This window comes from Salminus brasiliensis, chromosome 11 (genome assembly GCF_030463535.1).
Source record: "Salminus brasiliensis chromosome 11, fSalBra1.hap2, whole genome shotgun sequence".
In the NCBI taxonomy this organism is placed as follows: domain Eukaryota; kingdom Metazoa; phylum Chordata; class Actinopteri; order Characiformes; family Bryconidae; genus Salminus; species Salminus brasiliensis.
The window spans coordinates 31,745,898-31,761,576 of record NC_132888.1 but is presented as its reverse complement, the minus strand read 5'-3'; the positions used below and the strand labels follow the sequence as shown (position 1 = coordinate 31,761,576).

Below are 15,679 nucleotides of genomic sequence, written 5' to 3'. Positions count from 1 at the left end.
TATTTACATCTTTTGCACAAATTTGTAGTTGAAACTCTTTTGTGTTGTAAATGTTGATGTGTTGAAATGGAATGCTTTTGCTTGGTTTTGAACAAATATGGTCTTAGCTATGAAATTTGAATCCTCTAGTTTGCAAGGTGCTTCTGCTTACGGCCATTCCACCCTTAGAATGCCTGATCTCGTCTGATCTCAGAAGCTACCAAGGGTTGGGCCTGGTTAGTACTTGAATGGGAGACTGTCTGGGAATACCCGGTGTTGTAAGCTTTTCCAATCCTGCAAACAATTAAAGCTTACATTTCCATGTTATTTACATCTTTTGCACAAATTTGTAGTTGAAACTCTTTTGTGTTGTAAATGTTGATGTGTTGAAATGGAATGCTTTTGCTTGGTTTTGAACAAATATGGTCTTAGCTATGAAATTTGAATCCTCTAGTTTGCAAGGTGCTTCTGCTTACGGCCATTCCACCCTTAGAATGCCTGATCTCGTCTGATCTCAGAAGCTACCTAGGGTTGGGCCTGGTTAGTACTTGAATGGGAGACTGTCTGGGAATACCAGGTGTTGTAAGCTTTTCCAATCCTGCAAACAATTAAAGCTTACATTTCCATGTTATTTACATCTTTTGCACAAATTTGTAGTTGAAACTCTTTTGTGTTGTAAATGTTGATGTGTTGAAATGGAATGCTTTTGCTTGGTTTTGAACAAATATGGTCTTAGCTATGAAATTTGAATCCTCTAGTTTGCAAGGTGCTTCTGCTTACGGCCATTCCACCCTTAGAATGCCTGATCTCGTCTGATCTCAGAAGCTACCTGGGGTTGGGCCTGGTTAGTACTTGAATGGGAGACTGTCTGGGAATACCAGGTGTTGTAAGCTTTTCCAATCCTGCAAACAATTAAAGCTTACATTTCCATGTTATTTACATCTTTTGCACAAATTTGTAGTTGAAACTCTTTTGTGTTGTAAATGTTGATGTGTTGAAATGGAATGCTTTTGCTTGGTTTTGAACAAATATGGTCTTAGCTATGAAATTTGAATCCTCTAGTTTGCAAGGTGCTTCTGCTTACGGCCATTCCACCCTTAGAATGCCTGATCTCGTCTGATCTCAGAAGCTACCTAGGGTTGGGCCTGGTTAGTACTTGAATGGGAGACTGTCTGGGAATACCAGGTGTTGTAAGCTTTTCCAATCCTGCAAACAATTAAAGCTTACATTTCCATGTTATTTACATCTTTTGCACAAATTTGTAGTTGAAACTCTTTTGTGTTGTAAATGTTGATGTGTTGAAATGGAATGCTTTTGCTTGGTTTTGAACAAATATGGTCTTAGCTATGAAATTTGAATCCTCTAGTTTGCAAGGTGCTTCTGCTTACGGCCATTCCACCCTTAGAATGCCTGATCTCGTCTGATCTCAGAAGCTACCTAGGGTTGGGCCTGGTTAGTACTTGAATGGGAGACTGTCTGGGAATATCAGGTGTTGTAAGCTTTTCCAATCCTGCAAACAATTAAAGCTTACATTTCCATGTTATTTACATCTTTGGCACAAATTTGTAGATGAAACTCTTTTGTGTTGTAAATGTTGATGTGTTGAAATGGAATGCTTTGTGTTGTAAATGTTGATGTGTTGAAATGGAATGCTTTGTGTTGTAAATGTTGATGTGTTGAAATGGAATGCTTTTGCTTGGTTTTGAACAAATATGGTCTTAGCTATGAAATTTGAATCCTCTAGTTTGCAAGGTGCTTCTGCTTACGGCCATTCCACCCTTAGAATGCCTGATCTCGTCTGATCTCAGAAGCTACCTGGGGTTGGGCCTGGTTAGTACTTGAATGGGAGACTGTCTGGGAATACCAGGTGTTGTAAGCTTTTCCAATCCTGCAAACAATTAAAGCTTACATTTCCATGTTATTTACATCTTTTGCACAAATTTGTAGTTGAAACTCTTTTGTGTTGTAAATGTTGATGTGTTGAAATGGAATGCTTTTGCTTGGTTTTGAACAAATATGGTCTTAGCTATGAAATTTGAATCCTCTAGTTTGCAAGGTGCTTCTGCTTACGGCCATTCCACCCTTAGAATGCCTGATCTCGTCTGATCTCAGAAGCTACCTAGGGTTGGGCCTGGTTAGTACTTGAATGGGAGACTTTCTGGGAATACCAGGTGTTGTAAGCTTTTCCAATCCTGCAAACAATTAAAGCTTACATTTCCATGTTATTTACATCTTTTGCACAAATTTGTAGTTGAAACTCTTTTGTGTTGTAAATGTTGATGTGTTGAAATGGAATGCTTTTGCTTGGTTTTGAACAAATATGGTCTTAGCTATGAAATTTGAATCCTCTAGTTTGCAAGGTGCTTCTGCTTACGGCCATTCCACCCTTAGAATGCCTGATCTCGTCTGATCTCAGAAGCTACCAAGGGTTGGGCCTGGTTAGTACTTGAATGGGAGACTGTCTGGGAGTACCAGGTGTTGTAAGCTTTTCCAATCCTGCAAACAATTAAAGCTTACATTTCCATGTTATTTACATCTTTTGCACAAATTTGTAGTTGAAACTCTTTTGTGTTGTAAATGTTGATGTGTTGAAATGGAATGCTTTTGCTTGGTTTTGAACAAATATGGTCTTAGCTATGAAATTTGAATCCTCTAGTTTGCAAGGTGCTTCTGCTTACGGCCATTCCACCCTTAGAATGCCTGATCTCGTCTGATCTCAGAAGCTACCTAGGGTTGGGCCTGGTTAGTACTTGAATGGGAGACTGTCTGGGAATACCAGGTGTTGTAAGCTTTTCCAATCCTGCAAACAATTAAAGCTTACATTTCCATGTTATTTACATCTTTTGCACAAATTTGTAGTTGAAACTCTTTTGTGTTGTAAATGTTGATGTGTTGAAATGGAATGCTTTTGCTTGGTTTTGAACAAATATGGTCTTAGCTATGAAATTTGAATCCTCTAGTTTGCAAGGTGCTTCTGCTTACGGCCATTCCACCCTTAGAATGCCTGATCTCGTCTGATCTCAGAAGCTACCTAGGGTTGGGCCTGGTTAGTACTTGAATGGGAGACTGTCTGGGAATATCAGGTGTTGTAAGCTTTTCCAATCCTGCAAACAATTAAAGCTTACATTTCCATGTTATTTACATCTTTTGCACAAATTTGTAGATGAAACTCTTTTGTGTTGTAAATGTTGATGTGTTGAAATGGAATGCTTTGTGTTGTAAATGTTGATGTGTTGAAATGGAATGCTTTTGCTTGGTTTTGAACAAATATGGTCTTAGCTATGAAATTTGAATCCTCTAGTTTGCAAGGTGCTTCTGCTTACGGCCATTCCACCCTTAGAATGCCTGATCTCGTCTGATCTCAGAAGCTACCAAGGGTTGGGCACAGTTAGTACTTGAATGGGAGACTGTCTGGGAATACCAGGTGTTGTAAGCTTTTCCAATCCTGCAAACAATTAAAGCTTACATTTCCATGTTATTTACATCTTTTGCACAAATTTGTAGTTGAAACTCTTTTGTGTTGTAAATGTTGTGTTGAAATGGAATGCTTTTGCTTGGTTTTGAACAAATATGGTCTTAGCTATGAAATTTGAATCCTCTAGTTTGCAAGGTGCTTCTGCTTACGGCCGTTCCACCCTTAAAATGCCTGATCTCGTCTGATCTCAGAAGCTACCTAGGGTTGGGCCTGGTTAGTACTTGAATGGGAGACTGTCTGGGAATACCAGGTGTTGTAAGCTTTTCCAATCCTGCAAACAATTAAAGCTTACATTTCCATGTTATTTACATCTTTTGCACAAATTTGTAGTTGAAACTCTTTTGTGTTGTAAATGTTGTGTTGAAATGGAATGCTTTTGCTTGGTTTTGAACAAATATGGTCTTAGCTATGAAATTTGAATCCTCTAGTTTGCAAGGTGCTTCTGCTTACGGCCATTCCACCCTTAAAATGCCTGATCTCGTCTGATCTCAGAAGCTACCTAGGGTTGGGCCTGGTTAGTACTTGAATGGGAGACTGTCTGGGAATACCAGGTGTTGTAAGCTTTTCCAATCCTGCAAACAATTAAAGCTTACATTTCCATGTTATTTACATCTTTTGCACAAATTTGTAGTTGAAACTCTTTTGTGTTGTAAATGTTGATGTGTTGAAATGGAATGCTTTTGCTTGGTTTTGAACAAATATGGTCTTAGCTATGAAATTTGAATCCTCTAGTTTGCAAGGTGCTTCTGCTTACGGCCATTCCACCTTTAGAATGCCTGATCTCGTCTGATCTCAGAAGCTACCAAGGGTTGGGCCTGGTTAGTACTTGAATGGGAGACTGTCTGGGAATACCAGGTGTTGTAAGCTTTTCCAATCCTGCAAACAATTAAAGCTTACATTTCCATGTTATTTACATCTTTTGCACAAATTTGTAGTTGAAACTCTTTTGTGTTGTAAATGTTGATGTGTTGAAATGGAATGCTTTTGCTTGGTTTTGAACAAATATGGTCTTAGCTATGAAATTTGAATCCTCTAGTTTGCAAGGTGCTTCTGCTTACGGCCATTCCACCCTTAGAATGCCTGATCTCGTCTGATCTCAGAAGCTACCTAGGGTTGGGCCTGGTTAGTACTTGAATGGGAGACTGTCTGGGAATACCAGGTGTTGTAAGCTTTTCCAATCCTGCAAACAATTAAAGCTTACATTTCCATGTTATTTACATCTTTTGCACAAATTTGTAGTTGAAACTCTTTTGTGTTGTAAATGTTGATGTGTTGAAATGGAATGCTTTTGCTTGGTTTTGAACAAATATGGTCTTAGCTATGAAATTTGAATCCTCTAGTTTGCAAGGTGCTTCTGCTTACGGCCATTCCACCCTTAGAATGCCTGATCTCGTCTGATCTCAGAAGCTACCTAGGGTTGGGCCTGGTTAGTACTTGAATGGGAGACTGTCTGGGAATACCAGGTGTTGTAAGCTTTTCCAATCCTGCAAACAATTAAAGCTTACATTTCCATGTTATTTACATCTTTTGCACAAATTTGTAGTTGAAACTCTTTTGTGTTGTAAATGTTGATGTGTTGAAATGGAATGCTTTTGCTTGGTTTTGAACAAATATGGTCTTAGCTATGAAATTTGAATCCTCTAGTTTGCAAGGTGCTTCTGCTTACGGCCATTCCACCCTTAGAATGCCTGATCTCGTCTGATCTCAGAAGCTACCTGGGGTTGGGCCTGGTTAGTACTTGAATGGGAGACTGTCTGGGAATACCAGGTGTTGTAAGCTTTTCCAATCCTGCAAACAATTAAAGCTTACATTTCCATGTTATTTACATCTTTTGCACAAATTTGTAGTTGAAACTCTTTTGTGTTGTAAATGTTGATGTGTTGAAATGGAATGCTTTTGCTTGGTTTTGAACAAATATGGTCTTAGCTATGAAATTTGAATCCTCTAGTTTGCAAGGTGCTTCTGCTTACGGCCATTCCACCCTTAGAATGCCTGATCTCGTCTGATCTCAGAAGCTACCTAGGGTTGGGCCTAGTTAGTACTTGAATGGGAGACTGTCTGGGAATACCAGGTGTTGTAAGCTTTTCCAATCCTGCAAACAATTAAAGCTTACATTTCCATGTTATTTACATCTTTTGCACAAATTTGTAGTTGAAACTCTTTTGTGTTGTAAATGTTGATGTGTTGAAATGGAATGCTTTTGCTTGGTTTTGAACAAATATGGTCTTAGCTATGAAATTTGAATCCTCTAGTTTGCAAGGTGCTTCTGCTTACGGCCATTCCACCCTTAGAATGCCTGATCTCGTCTGATCTCAGAAGCTACCTAGGGTTGGGCCTGGTTAGTACTTGAATGGGAGACTGTCTGGGAATATCAGGTGTTGTAAGCTTTTCCAATCCTGCAAACAATTAAAGCTTACATTTCCATGTTATTTACATCTTTTGCACAAATTTGTAGATGAAACTCTTTTGTGTAGTAAATGTTGATGTGTTGAAATGGAATGCTTTGTGTTGTAAATGTTGATGTGTTGAAATGGAATGCTTTTGCTTGGTTTTGAACAAATATGGTCTTAGCTATGAAATTTGAATCCTCTAGTTTGCAAGGTGCTTCTGCTTACGGCCATTCCACCCTTAGAATGCCTGATCTCGTCTGATCTCAGAAGCTACCAAGGGTTGGGCACAGTTAGTACTTGAATGGGAGACTGTCTGGGAATACCAGGTGTTGTAAGCTTTTCCAATCCTGCAAACAATTAAAGCTTACATTTCCATGTTATTTACATCTTTTGCACAAATTTGTAGTTGAAACTCTTTTGTGTTGTAAATGTTGTGTTGAAATGGAATGCTTTTGCTTGGTTTTGAACAAATATGGTCTTAGCTATGAAATTTGAATCCTCTAGTTTGCAAGGTGCTTCTGCTTACGGCCATTCCACCCTTAGAATGCCTGATCTCGTCTGATCTCAGAAGCTACCTAGGGTTGGGCCTGGTTAGTACTTGAATGGGAGACTGTCTGGGAATATCAGGTGTTGTAAGCTTTTCCAATCCTGCAAACAATTAAAGCTTACATTTCCATGTTATTTACATCTTTTGCACAAATTTGTAGATAAAACTCTTTTGTGTTGTAAATGTTGATGTGTTGAAATGGAATGCTTTGTGTTGTAAATGTTGATGTGTTGAAATGGAATGCTTTGTGTTGTAAATGTTGATGTGTTGAAATGGAATGCTTTTGCTTGGTTTTGAACAAATATGATCTTAGCTATGAAATTTGAATCCTCTAGTTTGCAAGGTGCTTCTGCTTAAGGCCATTCCACCCTTAGAATGCCTGATCTCGTCTGATCTCAGAAGCTACCTAGGGTTGGGCCTGGTTAGTACTTGAATGGGAGACTGTCTGGGAATATCAGGTGTTGTAAGCTTTTCCAATCCTGCAAACAATTAAAGCTTACATTTCCATGTTATTTACATCTTTTGCACAAATTTGTAGTTGAAACTCTTTTGTGTTGTAAATGTTGATGTGTTGAAATGGAATGCTTTTGCTTGGTTTTGAACAAATATGGTCTTAGCTATGAAATTTGAATCCTCTAGTTTGCAAGGTGCTTCTGCTTACGGCCATTCCACCGTTAGAATGCCTGATCTCGTCTGATCTCAGAAGCTACCTAGGGTTGGGCCTGGTTAGTACTTGAATGGGAGACTGTCTGGGAATACCAGGTGTTGTAAGCTTTTCCAATCCTGCAAACAATTAAAGCTTACATTTCCATGTTATTTACATCTTTTGCACAAATTTGTAGTTGAAACTCTTTTGTGTTGTAAATGTTGATGTGTTGAAATGGAATGCTTTTGCTTGGTTTTGAACAAATATGGTCTTAGCTATGAAATTTGAATCCTCTAGGTTTGCAAGGTGCTTCTGCCTACGGCCATTCCACCCTTAGAATGCCTGATCTCGTCTGATCTCAGAAGCTACCTAGGGTTGGGCCTGGTTAGTACTTGAATGGGAGACTGTCTGGGAATACCAAGTGTTGTAAGCTTTTCCAATCCTGCAAACAATTAAAGCTTACATTTCCATGTTATTTACATCTTTTGCACAAATTTGTAGTTGAAACTCTTTTGTGTTGTAAATGTTGATGTGTTGAAATGGAATGCTTTTGCTTGGTTTTGAACAAATATGGTCTTAGCTATGAAATTTGAATCCTCTAGTTTGCAAGGTGCTTCTGCTTACGGCCATTCCACCCTTAGAATGCCTGATCTCGTCTGATCTCAGAAGCTACCTAGGGTTGGGCCTGGTTAGTACTTGAATGGGAGACTGTCTGGGAATACCAGGTGTTGTAAGCTTTTCCAATCCTGCAAACAATTAAAGCTTACATTTCCATGTTATTTACATCTTTTGCACAAATTTGTATTTGAAACTCTTTTGTGTTGTAAATGTTGATGTGTTGAAATGGAATGCTTTTGCTTGGTTTTGAACAAATATGGTCTTAGCTATGAAATTTGAATCCTCTAGTTTGCAAGGTGCTTCTGCTTACGGCCATTCCACCCTTAGAATGCCTGATCTCGTCTGATCTCAGAAGCTACCTAGGGTTGGGCCTGGTTAGTACTTGAATGGGAGACTGTCTGGGAATATCAGGTGTTGTAAGCTTTTCCAATCCTGCAAACAATTAAAGCTTACATTTCCATGTTATTTACATCTTTTGCACAAATTTGTAGATGAAACTCTTTTGTGTTGTAAATGTTGATGTGTTGAAATGGAATGCTTTGTGTTGTAAATGTTGATGTGTTGAAATGGAATGCTTTGTGTTGTAAATGTTGATGTGTTGAAATGGAATGCTTTTGCTTGGTTTTGAACAAATATGATCTTAGCTATGAAATTTGAATCCTCTAGTTTGCAAGGTGCTTCTGCTTAAGGCCATTCCACCCTTAGAATGCCTGATCTCGTCTGATCTCAGAAGCTACCTAGGGTTGGGCCTGGTTAGTACTTGAATGGGAGACTGTCTGGGAATATCAGGTGTTGTAAGCTTTTCCAATCCTGCAAACAATTAAAGCTTACATTTCCATGTTATTTACATCTTTTGCACAAATTTGTAGTTGAAACTCTTTTGTGTTGTAAATGTTGATGTGTTGAAATGGAATGCTTTTGCTTGGTTTTGAACAAATATGGTCTTAGCTATGAAATTTGAATCCTCTAGTTTGCAAGGTGCTTCTGCTTACGGCCATTCCACCCTTAGAATGCCTGATCTCGTCTGATCTCAGAAGCTACCTAGGGTTGGGCCTGGTTAGTACTTGAATGGGAGACTGTCTGGGAATACCAGGTGTTGTAAGCTTTTCCAATCCTGCAAACAATTAAAGCTTACATTTCCATGTTATTTACATCTTTTGCACAAATTTGTAGTTGAAACTCTTTTGTGTTGTAAATGTTGATGTGTTGAAATGGAATGCTTTTGCTTGGTTTTGAACAAATATGGTCTTAGCTATGAAATTTGAATCCTCTAGTTTGCAAGGTGCTTCTGCTTACGGCCATTCCACCCTTAGAATGCCTGATCTCGTCTGATCTCAGAAGCTACCTAGGGTTGGGCCTGGTTAGTACTTGAATGGGAGACTGTCTGGGAATACCAGGTGTTGTAAGCTTTTCCAATCCTGCAAACAATTAAAGCTTACATTTCCATGTTATTTACATCTTTTGCACAAATTTGTAGTTGAAACTCTTTAGTGTTGTAAATGTTGATGTGTTGAAATGGAATGCTTTTGCTTGGTTTTGAACAAATATGGTCTTAGCTATGAAATTTGAATCCTCTAGTTTGCAAGGTGCTTCTGCTTACGGCCATTCCACCCTTAGAATGCCTGATCTCGTCTGATCTCAGAAGCTACCTAGGGTTGGGCCTGGTTAGTACTTGAATGGGAGACTGTCTGGGAATACCAGGTGTTGTAAGCTTTTCCAATCCTGCAAACAATTAAAGCTTACATTTCCATGTTATTTACATCTTTTGCACAAATTTGTAGTTGAAACTCTTTTGTGTTGTAAATGTTGATGTGTTGAAATGGAATGCTTTTGCTTGGTTTTGAACAAATATGGTCTTAGCTATGAAATTTGAATCCTCTAGTTTGCAAGGTGCTTCTGCTTACGGCCATTCCACCCTTAGAATGCCTGATCTCGTCTGATCTCAGAAGCTACCTAGGGTTGGGCCTGGTTAGTACTTGAATGGGAGACTGTCTGGGAATACCAGGTGTTGTAAGCTTTTCCAATCCTGCAAACAATTAAAGCTTACATTTCCATGTTATTTACATCTTTTGCACAAATTTGTAGTTGAAACTCTTTTGTGTTGTAAATGTTGATGTGTTGAAATGGAATGCTTTTGCTTGGTTTTGAACAAATATGGTCTTAGCTATGAAATTTGAATCCTCTAGTTTGCAAGGTGCTTCTGCTTACGGCCATTCCACCCTTAGAATGCCTGATCTCGTCTGATCTCAGAAGCTACCTAGGGTTGGGCCTGGTTAGTACTTGAATGGGAGACTGTCTGGGAATATCAGGTGTTGTAAGCTTTTCCAGTCCTGCAAACAATTAAAGCTTACATTTCCATGTTATTTACATCTTTTGCACAAATTTGTAGTTGAAACTCTTTTGTGTTGTAAATGTTGATGTGTTGAAATGGAATGCTTTTGCTTGGTTTTGAACAAATATGGTCTTAGCTATGAAATTTGAATCCTCTAGTTTGCAAGGTGCTTCTGCTTACGGCCATTCCACCCTTAGAATGCCTGATCTCGTCTGATCTCAGAAGCTACCTAGGGTTGGGCCTGGTTAGTACTTGAATGGGAGACTGTCTGGGAATATCAGGTGTTGTAAGCTTTTCCAATCCTGCAAACAATTAAAGCTTACATTTCCATGTTATTTACATCTTTTGCACAAATTTGTAGTTGAAACTCTTTTGTGTTGTAAATGTTGATGTGTTGAAATGGAATGCTTTTGCTTGGTTTTGAACAAATATGGTCTTAGCTATGAAATTTGAATCCTCTAGTTTGCAAGGTGCTTCTGCTTACGGCCATTCCACCCTTAGAATGCCTGATCTCGTCTGATCATAGAAGCTACCTAGGGTTGGGCCTGGTTAGTACTTGAATGGGAGACTGTCTGGGAATACCAGGTGTTGTAAGCTTTTCCAATCCTGCAAACAATTAAAGCTTACATTTCCATGTTATTTACATCTTTTGCACAAATTTGTAGTTGAAACTCTTTTGTGTTGTAAATGTTGATGTGTTGAAATGGAATGCTTTTGCTTGGTTTTGAACAAATATGGTCTTAGCTATGAAATTTGAATCCTCTAGTTTGGAAGGTGCTTCTGCTTACGGCCATTCCACCCTTAGAATGCCTGATCTCGTCTGATCTCAGAAGCTACCTAGGGTTGGGCCTGGTTAGTACTTGAATGGGAGACTGTCTGGGAATGCTAGGTGTTGTAAGCTTTTCCAATCCTGCAAACAATTAAAGCTTACATTTCCATGTTATTTACATCTTTTGCACAAATTTGTAGATGAAACTCTTTTGTGTTGTAAATGTTGATGTGTTAAAATGGAATGCTTTGTGTTGTAAATGTTGATGTGTTGAAATGGAATGCTTTTGCTTGGTTTTGAACAAATATGATCTTAGCTATGAAATTTGAATCCTCTAGTTTGCAAGGTGCTTCTGCTTACGGCCATTCCACCCTTAGAATGCCTGATCTCGTCTGATCTCAGAAGCTACCTAGGGTTGGGCCTGGTTAGTACTTGAATGCGAGACTGTCTGGGAATATCAGGTGTTGTAAGCTTTTCCAATCCTGCAAACAATTAAAGCTTACATTTCCATGTTATTTACATCTTTTGCACAAATTTGTAGTTGAAACTCTTTTGTGTTGTAAATGTTGATGTGTTGAAATGGAATGCTTTTGCTTGGTTTTGAACAAATATGGTCTTAGCTATGAAATTTGAATCCTCTAGTTTGCAAGGTGCTTCTGCTTACGGCCATTCCACCCTTAGAATGCCTGATCTCGTCTGATCTCAGAAGCTACCTAGGGTTGGGCCTGGTTAGTACTTGAATGGGAGACTGTCTGGGAATACCAGGTGTTGTAAGCTTTTCCAATCCTGCAAACAATTAAAGCTTACATTTCCATGTTATTTACATCTTTTGCACAAATTTGTAGTTGAAACTCTTTTGTGTTGTAAATGTTGATGTGTTGAAATGGAATGCTTTTGCTTGGTTTTGAACAAATATGGTCTTAGCTATGAAATTTGAATCCTCTAGGTTTGCAAGGTGCTTCTGCCTACGGCCATTCCAACCTTAGAATGCCTGATCTCGTCTGATCTCAGAAGCTACCTAGGGTTGGGCCTGGTTAGTACTTGAATGGGAGACTGTCTGGGAATACCAGGTGTTGTAAGCTTTTCCAATCCTGCAAACAATTAAAGCTTACATTTCCATGTTATTTACATCTTTTGCACAAATTTGTAGTTGAAACTCTTTTGTGTTGTAAATGTTGATGTGTTGAAATGGAATGCTTTTGCTTGGTTTTGAACAAATATGGTCTTAGCTATGAAACTTGAATCCTCTAGTTTGCAAGGTGCTTCTGCTTAAGGCCATTCCACCCTTAGAATGCCTGATCTCGTCTGATCTCAGAAGCTACCTAGGGTTGGCCCTGGTTAGTACTTGAATGGGAGACTGTCTGGGAATATCAGGTGTTGTAAGCTTTTCCAATCCTGCAAACAATTAAAGCTTACATTTCCATGTTATTTACATCTTTTGCACAAATTTGTAGTTGAAACTCTTTTGTGTTGTAAATGTTGATGTGTTGAAATGGAATGCTTTTGCTTGGTTTTGAACAAATATGGTCTTAGCTATGAAATTTGAATCCTCTAGTTTGCAAGGTGCTTCTGCTTACGGCCATTCCACCCTTAGAATGCCTGATCTCGTCTGATCTCAGAAGCTACCTAGGGTTGGGCCTGGTTAGTACTTGAATGGGAGACTGTCTGGGAATACCAGGTGTTGTAAGCTTTTCCAATCCTGCAAACAATTAAAGCTTACATTTCCATGTTATTTACATCTTTTGCACAAATTTGTAGATGAAACTCTTTTGTGTTGTAAATGTTGATGTGTTGAAATGGAATGCTTTGTGTTGTAAATGTTGATGTGTTGAAATGGAATGCTTTTGCTTGGTTTTGAACAAATATGATCTTAGCTATGAAATTTGAATCCTCTAGTTTGCAAGGTGCTTCTGCTTACGGCCATTCCACCCTTAGAATGCCTGATCTCGTCTGATCTCAGAAGCTACCTAGGGTTGGGCCTGGTTAGTACTTGAATGCGAGACTGTCTGGGAATATCAGGTGTTGTAAGCTTTTCCAATCCTGCAAACAATTAAAGCTTACATTTCCATGTTATTTACATCTTTTGCACAAATTTGTAGTTGAAACTCTTTTGTGTTGTAAATGTTGATGTGTTGAAATGGAATGCTTTTGCTTGGTTTTGAACAAATATGGTCTTAGCTATGAAATTTGAATCCTCTAGTTTGCAAGGTGCTTCTGCTTACGGCCATTCCACCCTTAGAATGCCTGATCTCGTCTGATCTCAGAAGCTACCTAGGGTTGGGCCTGGTTAGTACTTGAATGGGAGACTGTCTGGGAATACCAGGTGTTGTAAGCTTTTCCAATCCTGCAAACAATTAAAGCTTACATTTCCATGTTATTTACATCTTTTGCACAAATTTGTAGTTGAAACTCTTTTGTGTTGTAAATGTTGATGTGTTGAAATGGAATGCTTTTGCTTGGTTTTGAACAAATATGGTCTTAGCTATGAAATTTGAATCCTCTAGGTTTGCAAGGTGCTTCTGCCTACGGCCATTCCACCCTTAGAATGCCTGATCTCGTCTGATCTCAGAAGCTACCTAGGGTTGGGCCTGGTTAGTATTTGAATGGGAGACTGTCTGGGAATATCAGGTGTTGTAAGCTTTTCCAATCCTGCAAACAATTAAAGCTTACATTTCCATGTTATTTACATCTTTTGCACAAATTTGTAGTTGAAACTCTTTTGTGTTGTAAATGTTGATGTGTTGAAATGGAATGCTTTTGCTTGGTTTTGAACAAATATGGTCTTAGCTATGAAATTTGAATCCTCTAGTTTGCAAGATGCTTCTGCTTACGGCCATTCCACCCTTAGAATGCCTGATCTCGTCTGATCTCAGAAGCTACCTAGGGTTGGGCCTGGTTAGTACTTGAATGGGAGACTGTCTGGGAATACCAGGTGTTGTAAGCTTTTCCAATCCTGCAAACAATTAAAGCTTACATTTCCATGTTATTTACATCTTTTGCACAAATTTGTAGTTGAAACTCTTTTGTGTTGTAAATGTTGATGTGTTGAAATGGAATGCTTTTGCTTGGTTTTGAACAAATATGGTCTTAGCTATGAAATTTGAATCCTCTAGTTTGCAAGGTGCTTCTGCTTACGGCCATTCCACCCTTAGAATGCCTGATCTCGTCTGATCTCAGAAGCTACCTAGGGTTGGGCCTGTTTAGTACTTGAATGGGAGACTGTCTGGGAATACCAGGTGTTGTAAGCTTTTCCAAACCTGCAAACAATTAAAGCTTACATTTCCATGTTATTTACATCTTTTGCACAAATTTGTAGTTGAAACTCTTTTGTGTTGTAAATGTTGATGTGTTGAAATGGAATGCTTTTGCTTGGTTTTGAACAAATATGGTCTTAGCTATGAAATTTGAATCCTCTAGTTTGCAAGGTGCTTCTGCTTACGGCCATTCCACCCTTAGAATGCCTGATCTCGTCTGATCTCAGAAGCTACCTAGGGTTGGGCCTGTTTAGTACTTGAATGGGAGACTGTCTGGGAATACCAGGTGTTGTAAGCTTTTCCAAACCTGCAAACAATTAAAGCTTACATTTCCATGTTATTTACATCTTTTGCACAAATTTGTAGTTGAAACTCTTTTGTGTTGTAAATGTTGATGTGTTGAAATGGAATGCTTTTGCTTGGTTTTGAACAAATATGGTCTTAGCCATGAAATTTGAATCCTCTAGTTTGCAAGGTGCTTCTGCTTACGGCCATTCCACCCTTAGAATTCCTGATCTCGTCTGATCTCAGAAGCTACCTAGGGTTGGGCCTGGTTAGTACTTGAATGGGAGACTGTCTGGGAATACCAGGTGTTGTAAGCTTTTCCAATCCTGCAAACAATTAAAGCTTACATTTCCTAGTTTTTTACATCTTTTGCACAAATTTGTAGTTGAAACTCTTTTGTGTTGTAAATGTTGATGTGTTGAAATGGAATGCTTTTGCTTGGTTTTGAACAAATATGGTCTTAGCTATGAAATTTGAATCCTCTAGGTTTGCAAGGTGCTTCTGCTTACGGCCATTCCACCCTTAGAATGCCTGATCTCGTCTGATCTCAGAAGCTACCTAGGGTTGGGCCTGGTTAGTACTTGAATGGGAGACTGTCTGGGAATACCAGGTGTTGTAAGCTTTTCCAATCCTGCAAACAATTAAAGCTTACATTTCCATGTTATTTACATCTTTTGCACAAATTTGTAGTTGAAACTCTTTTGTGTTGTAAATGTTGATGTGTTGAAATGGAATGCTTTTGCTTGGTTTTGAACAAATATGGTCTTAGCTATGAAATTTGAATCCTCTAGTTTGCAAGGTGCTTCTGCTTACGGCCATTCCACCCTTAGAATGCCTGATCTCGTCTGATCTCAGAAGCTACCTAGGGTTGGGCCTGGTTAGTACTTGAATGGGAGACTGTCTGGGAATACCAGGTGTTGTAAGCTTTTCCAATCCTGCAAACAATTAAAGCTTACATTTCCATGTTATTTACATCTTTTGCACAAATTTGTAGTTGAAACTCTTTTGTGTTGTAAATGTTGATGTGTTGAAATGGAATGCTTTTGCTTGGTTTTGAACAAATATGGTCTTAGCTATGAAATTTGAATCCTCTAGTTTGCAAGGTGCTTCTGCTTACGGCCATTCCACCCTTAGAATGCCTGATCTCGTCTGATCTCAGAAGCTACCTAGGGTTGGGCCTGGTTAGTACTTGAATGGGAGACTGTCTGGGAATACCAGGTGTTGTAAGCTTTTCCAATCCTGCAAACAATTAAAGCTTACATTTCCATGTTATTTACATCTTTTGCACAAATTTGTAGATGAAACTCTTTTGTGTTGTAAATGTTGATGTGTTAAAATGGAATGCTTTGTGTTGTAAATGTTGATGTGTTGAAATGGAATGCTT

At 38.8% G+C, this 15,679-nt stretch overlaps 50 pseudogenes; all 50 read left to right on the top strand.

Moving 5' to 3' along the window:
- Nucleotides 1–145: 145 nt before the first annotated feature.
- LOC140572730 (5S ribosomal RNA) lies at nt 146–264 on the top strand (annotated as a pseudogene).
- A 185-nt stretch (nt 265–449) lies between these two features.
- Nucleotides 450–568, top strand: LOC140569062 (5S ribosomal RNA; annotated as a pseudogene).
- A 185-nt stretch (nt 569–753) lies between these two features.
- On the top strand, nt 754–872 carry LOC140570344 (5S ribosomal RNA; annotated as a pseudogene).
- Nucleotides 873–1,057: 185 nt separating this feature from the next.
- Nucleotides 1,058–1,176, top strand: LOC140569061 (5S ribosomal RNA; annotated as a pseudogene).
- Nucleotides 1,177–1,361: 185 nt separating this feature from the next.
- LOC140570650 (5S ribosomal RNA) lies at nt 1,362–1,480 on the top strand (annotated as a pseudogene).
- Nucleotides 1,481–1,739: 259 nt separating this feature from the next.
- LOC140570343 (5S ribosomal RNA) lies at nt 1,740–1,858 on the top strand (annotated as a pseudogene).
- A 185-nt stretch (nt 1,859–2,043) lies between these two features.
- On the top strand, nt 2,044–2,162 carry LOC140566029 (5S ribosomal RNA; annotated as a pseudogene).
- A 185-nt stretch (nt 2,163–2,347) lies between these two features.
- On the top strand, nt 2,348–2,466 carry LOC140573439 (5S ribosomal RNA; annotated as a pseudogene).
- Nucleotides 2,467–2,651: 185 nt separating this feature from the next.
- Nucleotides 2,652–2,770, top strand: LOC140569060 (5S ribosomal RNA; annotated as a pseudogene).
- A 185-nt stretch (nt 2,771–2,955) lies between these two features.
- LOC140570649 (5S ribosomal RNA) lies at nt 2,956–3,074 on the top strand (annotated as a pseudogene).
- Nucleotides 3,075–3,296: 222 nt separating this feature from the next.
- On the top strand, nt 3,297–3,415 carry LOC140566300 (5S ribosomal RNA; annotated as a pseudogene).
- A 182-nt stretch (nt 3,416–3,597) lies between these two features.
- LOC140570132 (5S ribosomal RNA) lies at nt 3,598–3,716 on the top strand (annotated as a pseudogene).
- Nucleotides 3,717–3,898: 182 nt separating this feature from the next.
- On the top strand, nt 3,899–4,017 carry LOC140569508 (5S ribosomal RNA; annotated as a pseudogene).
- Nucleotides 4,018–4,202: 185 nt separating this feature from the next.
- LOC140566324 (5S ribosomal RNA) lies at nt 4,203–4,321 on the top strand (annotated as a pseudogene).
- Nucleotides 4,322–4,506: 185 nt separating this feature from the next.
- LOC140569059 (5S ribosomal RNA) lies at nt 4,507–4,625 on the top strand (annotated as a pseudogene).
- Nucleotides 4,626–4,810: 185 nt separating this feature from the next.
- LOC140569058 (5S ribosomal RNA) lies at nt 4,811–4,929 on the top strand (annotated as a pseudogene).
- A 185-nt stretch (nt 4,930–5,114) lies between these two features.
- On the top strand, nt 5,115–5,233 carry LOC140570342 (5S ribosomal RNA; annotated as a pseudogene).
- A 185-nt stretch (nt 5,234–5,418) lies between these two features.
- LOC140572107 (5S ribosomal RNA) lies at nt 5,419–5,537 on the top strand (annotated as a pseudogene).
- Nucleotides 5,538–5,722: 185 nt separating this feature from the next.
- LOC140570648 (5S ribosomal RNA) lies at nt 5,723–5,841 on the top strand (annotated as a pseudogene).
- A 222-nt stretch (nt 5,842–6,063) lies between these two features.
- On the top strand, nt 6,064–6,182 carry LOC140566299 (5S ribosomal RNA; annotated as a pseudogene).
- A 182-nt stretch (nt 6,183–6,364) lies between these two features.
- Nucleotides 6,365–6,483, top strand: LOC140570647 (5S ribosomal RNA; annotated as a pseudogene).
- Nucleotides 6,484–6,742: 259 nt separating this feature from the next.
- On the top strand, nt 6,743–6,861 carry LOC140566328 (5S ribosomal RNA; annotated as a pseudogene).
- A 185-nt stretch (nt 6,862–7,046) lies between these two features.
- Nucleotides 7,047–7,165, top strand: LOC140572261 (5S ribosomal RNA; annotated as a pseudogene).
- A 186-nt stretch (nt 7,166–7,351) lies between these two features.
- Nucleotides 7,352–7,470, top strand: LOC140566674 (5S ribosomal RNA; annotated as a pseudogene).
- Nucleotides 7,471–7,655: 185 nt separating this feature from the next.
- Nucleotides 7,656–7,774, top strand: LOC140569057 (5S ribosomal RNA; annotated as a pseudogene).
- A 185-nt stretch (nt 7,775–7,959) lies between these two features.
- Nucleotides 7,960–8,078, top strand: LOC140570646 (5S ribosomal RNA; annotated as a pseudogene).
- A 259-nt stretch (nt 8,079–8,337) lies between these two features.
- Nucleotides 8,338–8,456, top strand: LOC140566327 (5S ribosomal RNA; annotated as a pseudogene).
- Nucleotides 8,457–8,641: 185 nt separating this feature from the next.
- LOC140569056 (5S ribosomal RNA) lies at nt 8,642–8,760 on the top strand (annotated as a pseudogene).
- Nucleotides 8,761–8,945: 185 nt separating this feature from the next.
- LOC140569054 (5S ribosomal RNA) lies at nt 8,946–9,064 on the top strand (annotated as a pseudogene).
- A 185-nt stretch (nt 9,065–9,249) lies between these two features.
- LOC140569053 (5S ribosomal RNA) lies at nt 9,250–9,368 on the top strand (annotated as a pseudogene).
- Nucleotides 9,369–9,553: 185 nt separating this feature from the next.
- On the top strand, nt 9,554–9,672 carry LOC140569051 (5S ribosomal RNA; annotated as a pseudogene).
- Nucleotides 9,673–9,857: 185 nt separating this feature from the next.
- Nucleotides 9,858–9,976, top strand: LOC140570645 (5S ribosomal RNA; annotated as a pseudogene).
- A 185-nt stretch (nt 9,977–10,161) lies between these two features.
- LOC140570643 (5S ribosomal RNA) lies at nt 10,162–10,280 on the top strand (annotated as a pseudogene).
- Nucleotides 10,281–10,465: 185 nt separating this feature from the next.
- On the top strand, nt 10,466–10,584 carry LOC140566965 (5S ribosomal RNA; annotated as a pseudogene).
- Nucleotides 10,585–10,769: 185 nt separating this feature from the next.
- Nucleotides 10,770–10,888, top strand: LOC140572422 (5S ribosomal RNA; annotated as a pseudogene).
- A 222-nt stretch (nt 10,889–11,110) lies between these two features.
- LOC140566731 (5S ribosomal RNA) lies at nt 11,111–11,229 on the top strand (annotated as a pseudogene).
- A 185-nt stretch (nt 11,230–11,414) lies between these two features.
- On the top strand, nt 11,415–11,533 carry LOC140569050 (5S ribosomal RNA; annotated as a pseudogene).
- A 186-nt stretch (nt 11,534–11,719) lies between these two features.
- Nucleotides 11,720–11,838, top strand: LOC140566577 (5S ribosomal RNA; annotated as a pseudogene).
- A 185-nt stretch (nt 11,839–12,023) lies between these two features.
- On the top strand, nt 12,024–12,142 carry LOC140567685 (5S ribosomal RNA; annotated as a pseudogene).
- A 185-nt stretch (nt 12,143–12,327) lies between these two features.
- Nucleotides 12,328–12,446, top strand: LOC140569049 (5S ribosomal RNA; annotated as a pseudogene).
- A 222-nt stretch (nt 12,447–12,668) lies between these two features.
- On the top strand, nt 12,669–12,787 carry LOC140566730 (5S ribosomal RNA; annotated as a pseudogene).
- A 185-nt stretch (nt 12,788–12,972) lies between these two features.
- On the top strand, nt 12,973–13,091 carry LOC140569048 (5S ribosomal RNA; annotated as a pseudogene).
- Nucleotides 13,092–13,277: 186 nt separating this feature from the next.
- LOC140566803 (5S ribosomal RNA) lies at nt 13,278–13,396 on the top strand (annotated as a pseudogene).
- Nucleotides 13,397–13,581: 185 nt separating this feature from the next.
- Nucleotides 13,582–13,700, top strand: LOC140569047 (5S ribosomal RNA; annotated as a pseudogene).
- A 185-nt stretch (nt 13,701–13,885) lies between these two features.
- Nucleotides 13,886–14,004, top strand: LOC140571304 (5S ribosomal RNA; annotated as a pseudogene).
- A 185-nt stretch (nt 14,005–14,189) lies between these two features.
- On the top strand, nt 14,190–14,308 carry LOC140571303 (5S ribosomal RNA; annotated as a pseudogene).
- Nucleotides 14,309–14,493: 185 nt separating this feature from the next.
- On the top strand, nt 14,494–14,612 carry LOC140569961 (5S ribosomal RNA; annotated as a pseudogene).
- Nucleotides 14,613–14,798: 186 nt separating this feature from the next.
- Nucleotides 14,799–14,917, top strand: LOC140569045 (5S ribosomal RNA; annotated as a pseudogene).
- A 185-nt stretch (nt 14,918–15,102) lies between these two features.
- Nucleotides 15,103–15,221, top strand: LOC140569044 (5S ribosomal RNA; annotated as a pseudogene).
- A 185-nt stretch (nt 15,222–15,406) lies between these two features.
- Nucleotides 15,407–15,525, top strand: LOC140569043 (5S ribosomal RNA; annotated as a pseudogene).
- Nucleotides 15,526–15,679: the final 154 nt, after the last annotated feature.